Source organism: Pteronotus mesoamericanus, unplaced genomic scaffold, assembly GCF_021234165.1.
Source record: "Pteronotus mesoamericanus isolate MK-2021 breed Mesoamerican mustached bat unplaced genomic scaffold, CSHL_Meso_final contig_164, whole genome shotgun sequence".
Taxonomy (NCBI): domain Eukaryota; kingdom Metazoa; phylum Chordata; class Mammalia; order Chiroptera; family Mormoopidae; genus Pteronotus; species Pteronotus mesoamericanus.
In genome coordinates, this window is record NW_026555065.1 from 9796044 (window position 1) to 9808561 (window position 12518).

Below are 12518 nucleotides of genomic sequence, written 5' to 3' on the forward strand. Positions count from 1 at the left end.
CTGAAAGTCTGCGATTAGGGTGCCAGTGTGGCTGGGTTTGGACAAGGACCCCCTTCCTGGCTGGCAGGCAGCCACTTTTCTCCCTGTATCCTCACATGGGTAGAGGGAGCTCTGGTTTCTGTAATCCCTTTTAAGGGCTCCAATCCTACCATGGGGATTCTGCGCCTACAACTTCATTCAAAACCAATTTCCTCCCAATGATCCCACCTCCAAATATTATGGTTTTGGATATTAGGGCATAAACATATAGATTTTGGGGGAGCACACACATTCAGTTCATGGTAACATTTTATCTCTCTCCTCCACTTTCTTTCTTTTACATTTTGTGGAATAATAACCACTTCCCCTTGAGCATAAAATCATATTAAATTCAAAAAATAAAAATAACTCAGAAATATTTAAATTAAAACAAAAAAATTCTCTTAATCCCAGCCCAGAGATAACCACTGTTAACAGGTTGGAATACATCCTTACAGAATTTTTTTTCGGTAGGTCTATATAAATATTTTGTTTTTTCCCCCAAAAGTGGGATAATAATATATATGCTAAAGTATATGTTCCAGTTAAAATATTCCACTTATCTTTCTGTGCCAATGTGGAACTCATGTTTTAATGATGATATAATATTCTAATGTACAGGTATGCCATAATTTAAACAAGTTTATTTTGAGAAACAGTTGGCTATTTCCAATTTTTTTCCCATTAAATGAACATCCTTATGTATATATTTGATTATCTCTTAGCATAACTGTCTAAAAGTTGAATTACTGGTCAACAATTATATATATAAAATGTTTTAAAAGTACCTATTTCTCCCATTCTTTTAAATATTGGTTAATGTAAATCTTTCAAACCTTTCCCAATCTAACAGTTAAAAAAAGTATTGTTTTATTATGCATTTCTTTGGTTAATGTGAGGCTGAACATCTTTCATGTGTTAGCTATTTCCATCTATTTTTCTATAATTTTTTTATTTCTGTCCTCTACCTACATTTCATCTATATTCAATATTTTATTTATTTTTTTTGTCATTCTTTACAATATAAAGATGTAAAAATGTAAATATTTTATCTGTTATATGTAGCATATGATTTTCCACTAAATCATTTCTTTCACTTAAAATGGTGATGTTTGACTATTACATAAAAGTTTAGAAAGTTTATGTACTTAAGTTCATAAACATTTCCTGTAAGGTTTCCAACTAACTATTCATGCTAAGAAAGATCTGCTCTATCCTCAAATTACAAAAATGTTAAAGTTTGTCATATATTTTATTTATTTTCATGATTTTATTTTACACTTAAGTTTTTAGTTTTTCTAGAATATATTATGATGCATAATGTAGAACTCTAATATTTTTTCCCAAATAGTTTGACAAGTTTTCCAACACTATTTGATATGAAATTTCATCATTTCTGTATAAGAAATTCCCAGAAGTAAAATTGTGATTTTAATTAGTCTTGCTATACTTCTTGATGTCTTTCTGGTAGATCCTTCTCATTATTATTTTCAAATATTTATTATCTAGGTGAACTATAGAATCATTTTTTAAGATCCATCTCCTCCAAATTATAATTGATAAAAAATATTAACTTCATGGATAAAGTTATAATATTGAATTTTCCCATTCAGAAATACAATTCTTACCTCTCCACTTTTCAAGTCATTATTAAGTTCTTGAGTAAAGTTATATATTTTTTCCATTGAGTCTTGCAAACTCTGAAGTTTATTTCCAGGCATTTGATATTTAGTCCTACTTATTTTTTGGAATTAGATTGAGATACCTTGCATTTACCTTTATACCTTTTCTAATAAAGAAAAATTGAAAAATAAAAGAAAAATGAGTGTTCTGCTTCCCTCTGTTGTTCGTAGATTCATTCTGTCTGCCCTTAAGAGAGGAATCCTTGATTTAGTTACAACATTTTCTTTCCTAAAACTCAGTGATTACCCATTTTCTGAAAGGCAAAGTCTGAAGTCCTAGACTGATATTCAAGGTCTTCCACAAATCTGGCTCTTCCCATATCTGCCCAAATATTGATGTCAATCCTCCCAACAAGACGTATTCCATTTCACCAGGAAGGGGCCTTATTGGTCCCGCAAAGTGCCCTGCTCATTTCTGCCTCCAAGTCCTTGCTTGTGGTATCTTTTCACCCGGGATGCGCTGCCTCTGCCTCTCTTCCCACCCAAATCCTACTTCCCTTATCTTTTTTCCCCCTTATTCACCTCATCTTTTTTTTCTTCTGACTCACCTCATCTTTTGAAGGCCAAACCAACTTTTCAAATCATTCATGAATGCTTCGATCACAATTCCCCTGTACAGTGAAATCTTCCACAATCAAATGCCTATACCCTTATGGTATGAATTTCTCACCGAACCATTAAGCATACGGTTTCTTGATTTGTGTGTGCACACATGTATTTTTCTCCCTAAATAGGTTATAAATGCTTCAAAAATAATAACTATGTTTTATATTTCTTGGCATGGACTAAAAGGCTTAATACAGTAAACATTTGTCATGCAAATAAATAAGCTTTCTCAAAACTTTTTTTCATGATATGAAAAGCTTTGAAAATGTCTCAAAGTAAAATAAACTTGAAAATGGTTTTCAAAATTACTTCTAATGTTAATGCAGTGGAATGTGTCTATCTCTTTATAGGTGCTATGACATTTGAATGTTCCCAGGGCCCTTCCTCTTCAGAAGTCCTCTCTGTTACATGACACTCTGATGTAGCCATTTTTACCCAGGCACCGTAATCCAGGGGCATTTTTACATGACCCAAGAAATAAACTTTTAAATATTCAGCTTAAACAAAATTTAGCAGCAATGTGCATAAGAGAGGCTCCAGTTTATCCTTTCCCCCTGCGTACTGAGATGACCTCTTCCTGATCAGGGGCTTCAGGAGTAAGGTAAGGAATGCTGTATCTTAGAGGTTGAGAGAGGCAGGTAAACCTTTGGGAAAGGGTAAGAGAAGGTACAGGGGCACATCAAGGTGCTTCAGAAATGTCACCTTTATTTTTTAAGTTTAGAGAGAGAGGATAAAGAGGGGAGACAGACAGCCAGACAGACATTGATTTGTTGTTTCACTTATTTATGCACTCATTGGTTGCTTCTTTTATGTGCCCTGACCAGGGATCAAACCCACAACCTTGGCCTATCAGGATGATGATGTTCTAACCAACAGAGGTACCCTGCCAGGACTTGTCACCTTATCTTAATCTACAGTATTCCATTTTCATGATTTAAGGAAATCTGTAAATCTGTCTTTACCAAACACAAAGATCATGTCACAATAAAATTATCACAGAAGTATAATTGAATAAATATTTATGGAGAATCAAGTATGGGCAGAATGTTAAAAGCCTGTTCTGGTAGGTCTTTACAATTTATCAAAGATAAACTATTTCATTTTTTTTACATAAATTATTTTATCTCAAAACAGTGTAGTAAAGTAAAAGGGGCAGATATAAATTGCAATTTCTTATTACTTGGCTCTCTCTCACTGGGAAGGCCTAGGGGGTTAGAAACTATGCTGACTGTTAGATACCTAGTAACTGGTGTGTCCATGGCGCACAATCTTTGAACAAATAGGTGTGGTGTTACGGAGTGAAAAGAACTCTCACTTTACAGCAGAGAAAACTGAAGCGCAGGCAAGAGCAGTGACCTGTCCAAAATCATGCAGTTTATAGGAGAATGAGGATTCAAATCAAAACCTTTGGACTCTGGATCCACTGTATCCTCTACCGTTGCTCAGGCAAAATGGAGAAATTCATTTTGTCACAAACTGAAAAGAGATTTTGGCATATGGATTGATTTTTATTTGACCTTTCCTAGTTCCTTTATGAGTATGCTATTTCACATAATGAATACACTGTAATTCACTATAACTGGGAAAAGGTTTCTGTGGTAGAATTGCAGGTCTCTGTGAGAGTGAGGCAGAGGAGAGGCCAAGGGCTTGATCCCTCAAATGACACTCAGCCTGGACAGACTTCACAGTCCCCGCCATATGCGTTTTCCAAATCAGTCAGCTGATCATGCAAACTGGGAGTGATCTTGTGCAAATTCATCTCTGGAACTGCAGAAAAACCAAAAAGTACGTGCTCTGCTGATAATGCATTAGTAACAACTGTGTATAAAGCAGTTGGTATTGTATTACATAACAGCAACTTTCATATTTCAGAAGGCTAAATTATTCTTCAGGTTGATGATCAGTGTGAGGAGTGTTATGACCCACACATTTATTGTGGACTAAAAATTTAGGACGTCCATTCCCCTGGCGGTCCATGCTTCATCCCACTAACAAGGATGATGGACACAATCCTGAGGAAGGCATTGAAGGTGCCCCAACTATCACAGCAACTGAGGTAAGAGTCTGTTGTTTGCTTTTTGAGCTCTAACATGGAAAGTCCCAAACATCCACTGATTGCTGTAAAATAGTCCCACATGCTCTCCATAGAGTCCTGAGAATCTGGAACTTCCTGCTTATTCTGGCAAGTAACCATTATCCTTTTTTTTTTTTAAAGATTTTATTTATTTATTTTAGAGGGAAAGGGAGAGAGAAAGAGAAGGAGAGAAACATCATTGTGTGGTTGCCTCCTGTGTGCCCCCCACTGGGGACCTGGCCTGCAACCCAGGCATATGCCCTGACTGGGAATCGAACTGGCGACCTTTTGGTTCACAGGCTGACACTCAGTCCACAGAGCCACACCAGCCAGGGTGATTCTTTCAGTGGTTATATTGTCAGTCACGTGAACAAAAGTGCTAGATCTTTTCCTTCAAAAGCTACCCCACAAATCACATGTCTTTTGTTCTCTTTTGTTTTTGGCTAATACAATAGAAATTTATTTCTATGTTTCTAGAGGCTGGGAAGTCTAAAATCAGGGTACCAGCATAAGGGCTTTTGTCCTGGCTTGCAGACTGCTGCTTTCTCACTGGGTCCTCAGATGGCAGAGAAAGAGAGAGAGCCCACAAGTCACAACTCCAACTGCTCTATCAAGCACAGAGCATACAAGAATCTGTTTTTAGAGCTCTTTTCAAGGTGGCCCTCTTTTCCTAACTTTATATTTGTTGTAGCACAATAGGTAAAGACAACAATGGTCACTAATTCATTTGTCAGTAAAGGACAAAATAAAAAGTGGTCTTTAATTTATTTTTAGAGAAAACATGGCATCTTAACCTAAAGAACATCCTGGAACTCTCCGTCGACTTCCCATGAGACACAAGGCACAGATGCAAGGTAAGTTCCTCTTATCTGTGAATCCACTAAAGGTCTTATTATTAAATTTTTAAATACTAACTTATTAGTTGGTGAAAAATGTATTATAATCAACTCTAAAAATTTTGAAACAAAAATCATATATTATTTATTGATTTAGCTTTATGAGAATTTTCTTTTATTGATTTTAGAGAAAGAGGAAGGGGGTAAGAGAAAGAGAGAAAGAGAGAGAGAGACATTGATTTGCTGTTCCACTCATTCACACATTTATTGGTTGGATACTGTATATGCCCTGACTGGGGATCAAACTCACAACCGGGTGTATCAGGATGATGATGCTGTAACCAACTGAGCTACCCAGTCAGGGCCATATGTTTTCAAACAAACCACTATCTAGAAACTCACTGCATAATATGACAGTAGTAGCAAAACCTTTATCCTTGGTAATGAGTTAAAAGGTTTTTTGAAATGATATATTTATCAATGGAAGTACACTTTCAAAACTCCATTTGGAAACTAAAATGGTAGCTACTCACATAGAGCTTCCTTGAAAACTAATTTCTGAATAATTGATCAAATCCCCACATAGCTGAGTGGGTTTGTCAGTTGAATTGATTAAAGTAAACAATGAATTAATGATCACATAAACAACAGATAAAAATTTTTTTAAAGATTTTATTTATTTACTTTTAGATGGGGGAAGGGAGGAAGACAGGGAGAGAAACATCAGTGTGTGAGAGATACATTGATTGGTTGCCTCTCACACGCCCCCACCTGAGGACTTGGCCTACAACCCAGGCATGTGCCCTGACTGAGACTCGAACTGGCGACCTTTTGGTTTGTAAACTGGCACTCAATCCACTGAGCCACACCAGCCAGGGGGGAAAAAAAATTTAGAGGGATAACTCTATTTTACTATTAAAATCCCAAAGCTGATACTTTGAACAAACTCATGTATTAAAAATACATAAGAATAAATTTCCCTACCTCCCTTTGAGGTTCCGCGTATAACATCAACAAGATTTGAGCACAGTTGGTCTATTTAGATTTGGATTTTGATAAATATTGTAAAAGTTATAAGTTCAGATGTGCACTATACACATATAGCAAACCACTCTAAAAATAATGCTAATTACTTCCTACTAAGCAACAACTTAATTTTAGCTATTTATATCTGTTATAATTTTTTCCCTTACAATGACTGAATGAGGTGGCATTATTATCTTTCCTAGGAAGCTGAGATTCAGAGAGGGTTAATAATATTTCCAAGGAAATGAGAAACATGCTCACAGTTCTCTCTTTTTTTTTTAAAGATTTTATTTATTTATTTATTTTTAGAGAGTGGAAGGGACAGAGAAAGAAAGGGAGAGAAACATCAACATGTGGTTGCATCTCGCACAACCCCTGATGGGGACCTGGCCTGCAACCCAGGCATGTGCCCTACACAGAGAATCAAATCAGCAACCCTCTGGTTCACAGGCTGGCTCTCAATCCACTGAGCCACACCAGCCAGGGTAGACAGTTCTCTTTTTTCAAAAGGAAATAGGAAGGGAACAATTAAGTACCAGATACCTGGTACACACCTGGATCTTTTGTGTGACTATGTTGTTTAATCAAAAGTAGGAGTTAGGAAACATTGTAATGTGAACTTCATGTTTAGCACTTTGCATTATTACAAGAATGCGAGTCTGAGAGGTATTTTAAATTAGATAAATTTGCAGTGAATTATAATGAATTTTCCTCATTTTTGTATTCCATTTTATAGGCAATGTTTAAGTCCTTGACCCTATAAAGAATTAAAGGAATTGTTATTTCACATCAAGATTTTTTTCCCCTTTTTTTAAATGACTGCTGAAGCATTTCTTCTTTGAAAAACAGCTTATAAGACCGTTTGCCTTCACTTAAGGATAGAGTTGCTAGGAAATAGGTTTTTGACCTGAGTACATTTGTTGCCATCATAGTGTTAGCTTTCCTTATTTTAAAATCCAGGTACAAGCCTGTACGTGTTAAACTTACTTACTGGTAGTTTCTCTAGAGATCTCCACTTTCACTTGTCAGTTAAAAATTGGTAAGTGTGTTTTGTTTCTTTCAAGCACACTGATGTGACTATCTTGATGAGGATGACTCTGAAGTCTTTAGAGAAGACTCCTTCCTGGCCTCTTTTGAGTTTCTGATGTTTGCTAGCAACACTTTACATTCCTTGGCTTTCAGCTGCATCACTCCACTCTTGCCTCTGTCATTTCACGGCCTTCTTCGGCAGCAGAGAAAAAATGTGAAATCAGCCCCAGTTTGACTGAACGATCTGAATGAAACATAGTCATGGTTAATGTGTGCTTGCTGAGGGGGCTTTTGACTTCATGACTTTCATGTCCTCTATGGTCTGAGTTCACTGATTCATTGATCTTCTGGGTACAAAGATGAAAAACATCTGTTTACCCAAGTGTTTGTACAGAGAGAATTTGTTTAAGGGGAAGTGTGTTGACTAAATGAAGCAAGGTCACTTTTGTTTTTGTTTGCTCTATGATAGCAAAGGGTTTTGACTGTTGAAATTTGGTATGCTATTAAAGGACATGAAAATCAAACATTAAAATCACTTTGAAACAAATTGGCTGTTAATTACATTTATCAAATGAGCATTTAATCTGTAATTTTAAAATATCTATTATATTTGGTACATCGAGAAAATAAAATGGTATCTTTTGTTTGTTTGTTTGTTTTTAAGTATATTTATTGATTATGCTATTACAGTTGTCCCAATTTTTTCTCCCCATTATCCCCCTCTGCCCTGTACCTTCTTACCCTCCAGCATCCCCCCTCCCCCCAGCCCCAGTAGTTCATGTCCATTGGTTGTACATATAACTTCTTTGGCTTCTCCATTTCCTATACTATTCTTGATATCCCTTGTCTATTTTGTACCTACCAATTATGTTTCTTACTCCCTGTACCTTTTTCCCCCATTTTCCTCCTCCCCCTCCCCAGTGATAACCCTCCATGTAATCTCCATTTCTGTGATTCTGTTTCTGTTCTAGTTGTTTGCTTAGTTTTTGCTTTTGTTTTTTAGGTTCAGTTGTTGATAGTTGTGAGTTTGTTGTCATTTTAATTTACTGGAACAGAATGAAGAAACAAGAGTTTGAAAAAAATGAGGAGAGGCTGAGGAACCTCTGGGACAACTTTAAACATTCTGACATCTGAATATAGGGGTGCTGGAAGGAAAAGAGAAAGAGCAAGAAAATGAAAACTTATTTGAACAAGTAATGAAGGAAGACTTCCCCAATCTGTTGAAGGAACTAGACATGCAAGCCCAGGAAGACCAGAGAGTCCCAAAGAAGTTGGATCCAAGAAGAAACACACCAAGATACATCATAATTAAGTTACCCAAGATTAAAGATGAGAGAATCTTAAAAGCAGCAAGAGAAAAGGAGAGAATAACCTACAAAGGAGTTCCCATAAGACTATCAGCTGATTTCTCAAAAGAAAACTCACAGGCAAGAAGGGGCTGGAAAGAAATATTCAAACTCATGAAAGGCAAGGACCTACATCTGAGATTACTCTATCCAGCAAGGCTATCATTTAGAATGGAAGGGCAGATAAAGTGCTTCCCAGATAAGGTCAAGTTAAAGAAGTTCATCATCACCAAGCCCTTATTATATGAAATGCTAAAAGGACTTATCTAAGAAAAAGAAGGTCAAATACTATGGACAGTAAAGTGGTATCTTAAAAGTGGTCTAATCCACTATCTGAAAACATATTGTACATATTGCCTGTATTGTCTATAGTATGATGTATTGTTCTTCTCCACATTGATTTGGTGTAGTTCAGCAAACATTTTTTGAATATATAAGTGATTGGCATTGTGGTAGGTCCTGGGGACCTGAAGCTCAATAAAAGCAGCTTGGACTTTCAAAATGATCTTAATCCAATTAAGAACCACATAGACTGTTGGAAAACTTGGTAAATGTACGAATGATTGAGCTGAGAACATAGAATTTCTGAAACTTCTTGCTCCTAAAAAGATGTTAAAGAGGTTGAGTAACTCTCCTATGAAAGGAAGATGTTCATTGAATGGAATTGAGTGAGACCCAGAATGTTATCTTCAGCTTCACAGCTGTATAATCTAATTTTATTGCATAATCCAAATGTGACTAAGCCCTGGAGGACTGAGTCAGTTACCAAATCACGGGATGCTGACTAATAAATGAGATGCCTGTTTATTAACTTATAACTTGAAAAATAATATGTTACTCCTCTTGGCTGATTAACATAAACATCTTCAGTAGTAAAGTCTTTACAGAAGCCAAGTTACTCTTGCAAGCTTGGCAAATATGGAGTAGAACAGAAGAGATTCGCTGTCTTAAAAACTGCTCTTTCCATCCACAGGATGGTTTGCTTCAAGAAATTCTTTACTTCACGTTCCACACTCATGGATTCTTTCTCCAGGCTCCAGATCCTCCTCTGACAACTGCATCTTGTTGGGTCTTTTTCATGTCTCCTTTTCTTCAAACTGGTTTCACCTTTCAATTCACCTGCTTTGGGACAAATATTTCCTTAGATGGTCCCTGGTTCGCAATCTGACTTTCACCCCCTGCTTCTGTCCTTCAGATCACTCTTGGCATTGACCTTGCTCATTTGCACAGCTATCCCAGTAACCAGAATCCTTCTTCAACCAGTAGTCTAGCACCCCCAACTGATCACTTTGTCCGGGAGGGGGTTCAGAAAGTTATGTGATTTATGTACCTATTTCCACTGTGGAGATCTATCCATGGAAGAAACAGAACATTGTCTCCCTTAGTCTTGGCTCCATCTGGAAACCGTCCCCTTTTTTGAGAGAGCTGAGTGTGGAGTTGAACCTGCAGACCCCAGAGTTAGTGAGCTTGGGTTTCTAATTCCTTTTCACTGCTTAGTACAATAATTGTGGAATCTTGGACAAGTTATTAACTGCTTTGCACCTCAGTTATTAGCCACTTTGCACCTCAGAAACTAAAATGAATTTCCTCATTTGTACAAAAGGGATTATAATAAAGTAGTTCAGACCTCAGAGCATTGTTCTGAGGTGTAAATAAACATTTTCAAGTAGCAATCTATATGGCAAATAATAAGCACACAGTACTTGTTACTGCTCTTTGTCTATACTTTTTCTAGATCCCAAGCAGCTCCTTTTATTTTTGACAGAACAGTGACTTCAGATGTTTCACAATACAAATGAGTAAGCTATAGTTTCAGAGTAACACCCCCTTGATTTGATATAGGATTCAATTAAATTAGATAGCACATTTCCAGGGTACACAACTTAGCAGCTGCCTAATCACAACAATAATAACGACCATTTATTAAACACTCTTTATATGCCAGGCACCACACAAATTACCTCATGACTATTACCGGGCAATATCCTTGTAAAAGAAGGTATTGTTTTTGCAGTTCTAAAGATTAGGAAATGGGGCTTCCTGGCATTAGGAACTTTACCTGGGATATCACAGCAATAGGGAGTAGCCCTGATCTGAACTGAGATCTTCCTAATTCCAGAACCCACGCTTGTCCCCAGAATCCTCTATCGTTTCCCTCATAAAATGTAGAGTGACTCTTTCCTTAAGTTGTCTGCATATTTTAGGGACACCTTCTTATAGTCTCCCCAAATGATGACATACACCTCGTTATACATAATCAGTTCAGGCCAGGTGCACATAATTTCTTGGGACAGCCTTGTTTATACCTTTTGGCAGTGGGCTGTCCTGTATTTCATTTATTTGGTTTGCTTCTATTGTTCTTTTGGGCATGAATTCAGGATTCTTTATTCCTTTTTCTAAAGATTTTATTTATTTATTTTTAGAGAGAGGAGCAGGGAGGGAGAAAGAGAGGGAGAGGAACATTGATGAACAAGAGACACATCTATTGGTTGCCTCTCACACACCCTCAACTGGAGATTTGTCCCATAACCCAAGCATGTGCCCTGACTGGGAATTGAACCAGAGAATGCTGGCATTTAGTCCACTGAGCCACATTAGCCAGGGCAGGATTCCTTATTCCTATCAAAAACAAGTTAACCAAACTTTTCTGTCTCAATAGCGCTCTGACTCAAGACCAATTTATTAATCTTAGAGTTATAAATTCTTGACCTTGAGTTCCTAAAATCCCTTCCTCATAGGGACAAAATTGGTCCTGGGTAGACTCTCTAATAAGAGTCAATCCATCATATTTTTAAATTAATTAATTATTTAAAATGTTATTTTATTTATTGATTTTTAGAGAAAGAGAGGAAACACAAAGGAGAAAGGAAAGTCAGAGAGAGAGAGAGAGAGAAACACTGATTTGTTGTCTACTTATGCATTCATTAGGTGCTTCTTGTATGTGCCCGGACCTGAGATTGAACCCACAACCTTGGCATATAGGATGATGCTTTTACCGACAAAGCTACCTAGCCAAAGCTAAAAATTTTCTTTTTCAATTATAGCTTGTGTTCAATTATCATTTTGCATTTGTTTCAGGTATACAGTGTAGTGATTAGACAATCATATTCCTTACAAAGATTTGATTAGAGGCATTGGTGGCTACAGGTTGAGGGCATCTTCCTCATACCATTGCTGTGGCTTCCATGGTGATCAATTTCCCATCCCTTCCCCAGCTCCATCAATTCCTGGCTGGGGAAATGGTTCCCAGAGAGTCTGTCCTTGGCCTGTCCCTGGAGCCCAAGTCTGGCATCTGGGTTTTCTGCACACACAGGTGTTCCCTTTGGAGATCCTAAATCTTGGCACGAACTGGGAAATTTGATTCTGGCCCCACATGGCAGGTTCTATAACACGGGCTTTACCCCCTACCTTTTCCTAGCAAATCTTCTTGTCTTCACACCCTCTCCACTTCTTGTAAGCATATCTTTATGCCTGGTCTCCCAGGTTTACAATCTTAAAGTCACCTTTTATGTATCTCTGTCCTTCCGCTGCATATTTAGCCTTCTACCTGAGTATCTCTTACATTTACACAATCTTCTCCTACTTCACAGGCGCAGCCCTCAACCTTTTCATTCTGTGTATGAAGTATTAAAATAACTTGTGAATTCCAGACCTATTAACCTGGGAGCCAAACACCCCCTAGAAGGATCATAGATGAATTTTAATGGGTCTGTAAAGGCCCTGATATTAGTTTTTAAAACTCTGGTATAGTAATGTGCATACATTCATTTTTTTCTGTCTCTCAGAAGCAGTTGTATCTGTTTCCTATGATCATTGAACCAAATTACCAAAAATTTTGTAGGTTAAAATAATATAATTTTTTTTCTCTAATAGTTCTGAAAGTCAAAAAGTCTGAAATAAA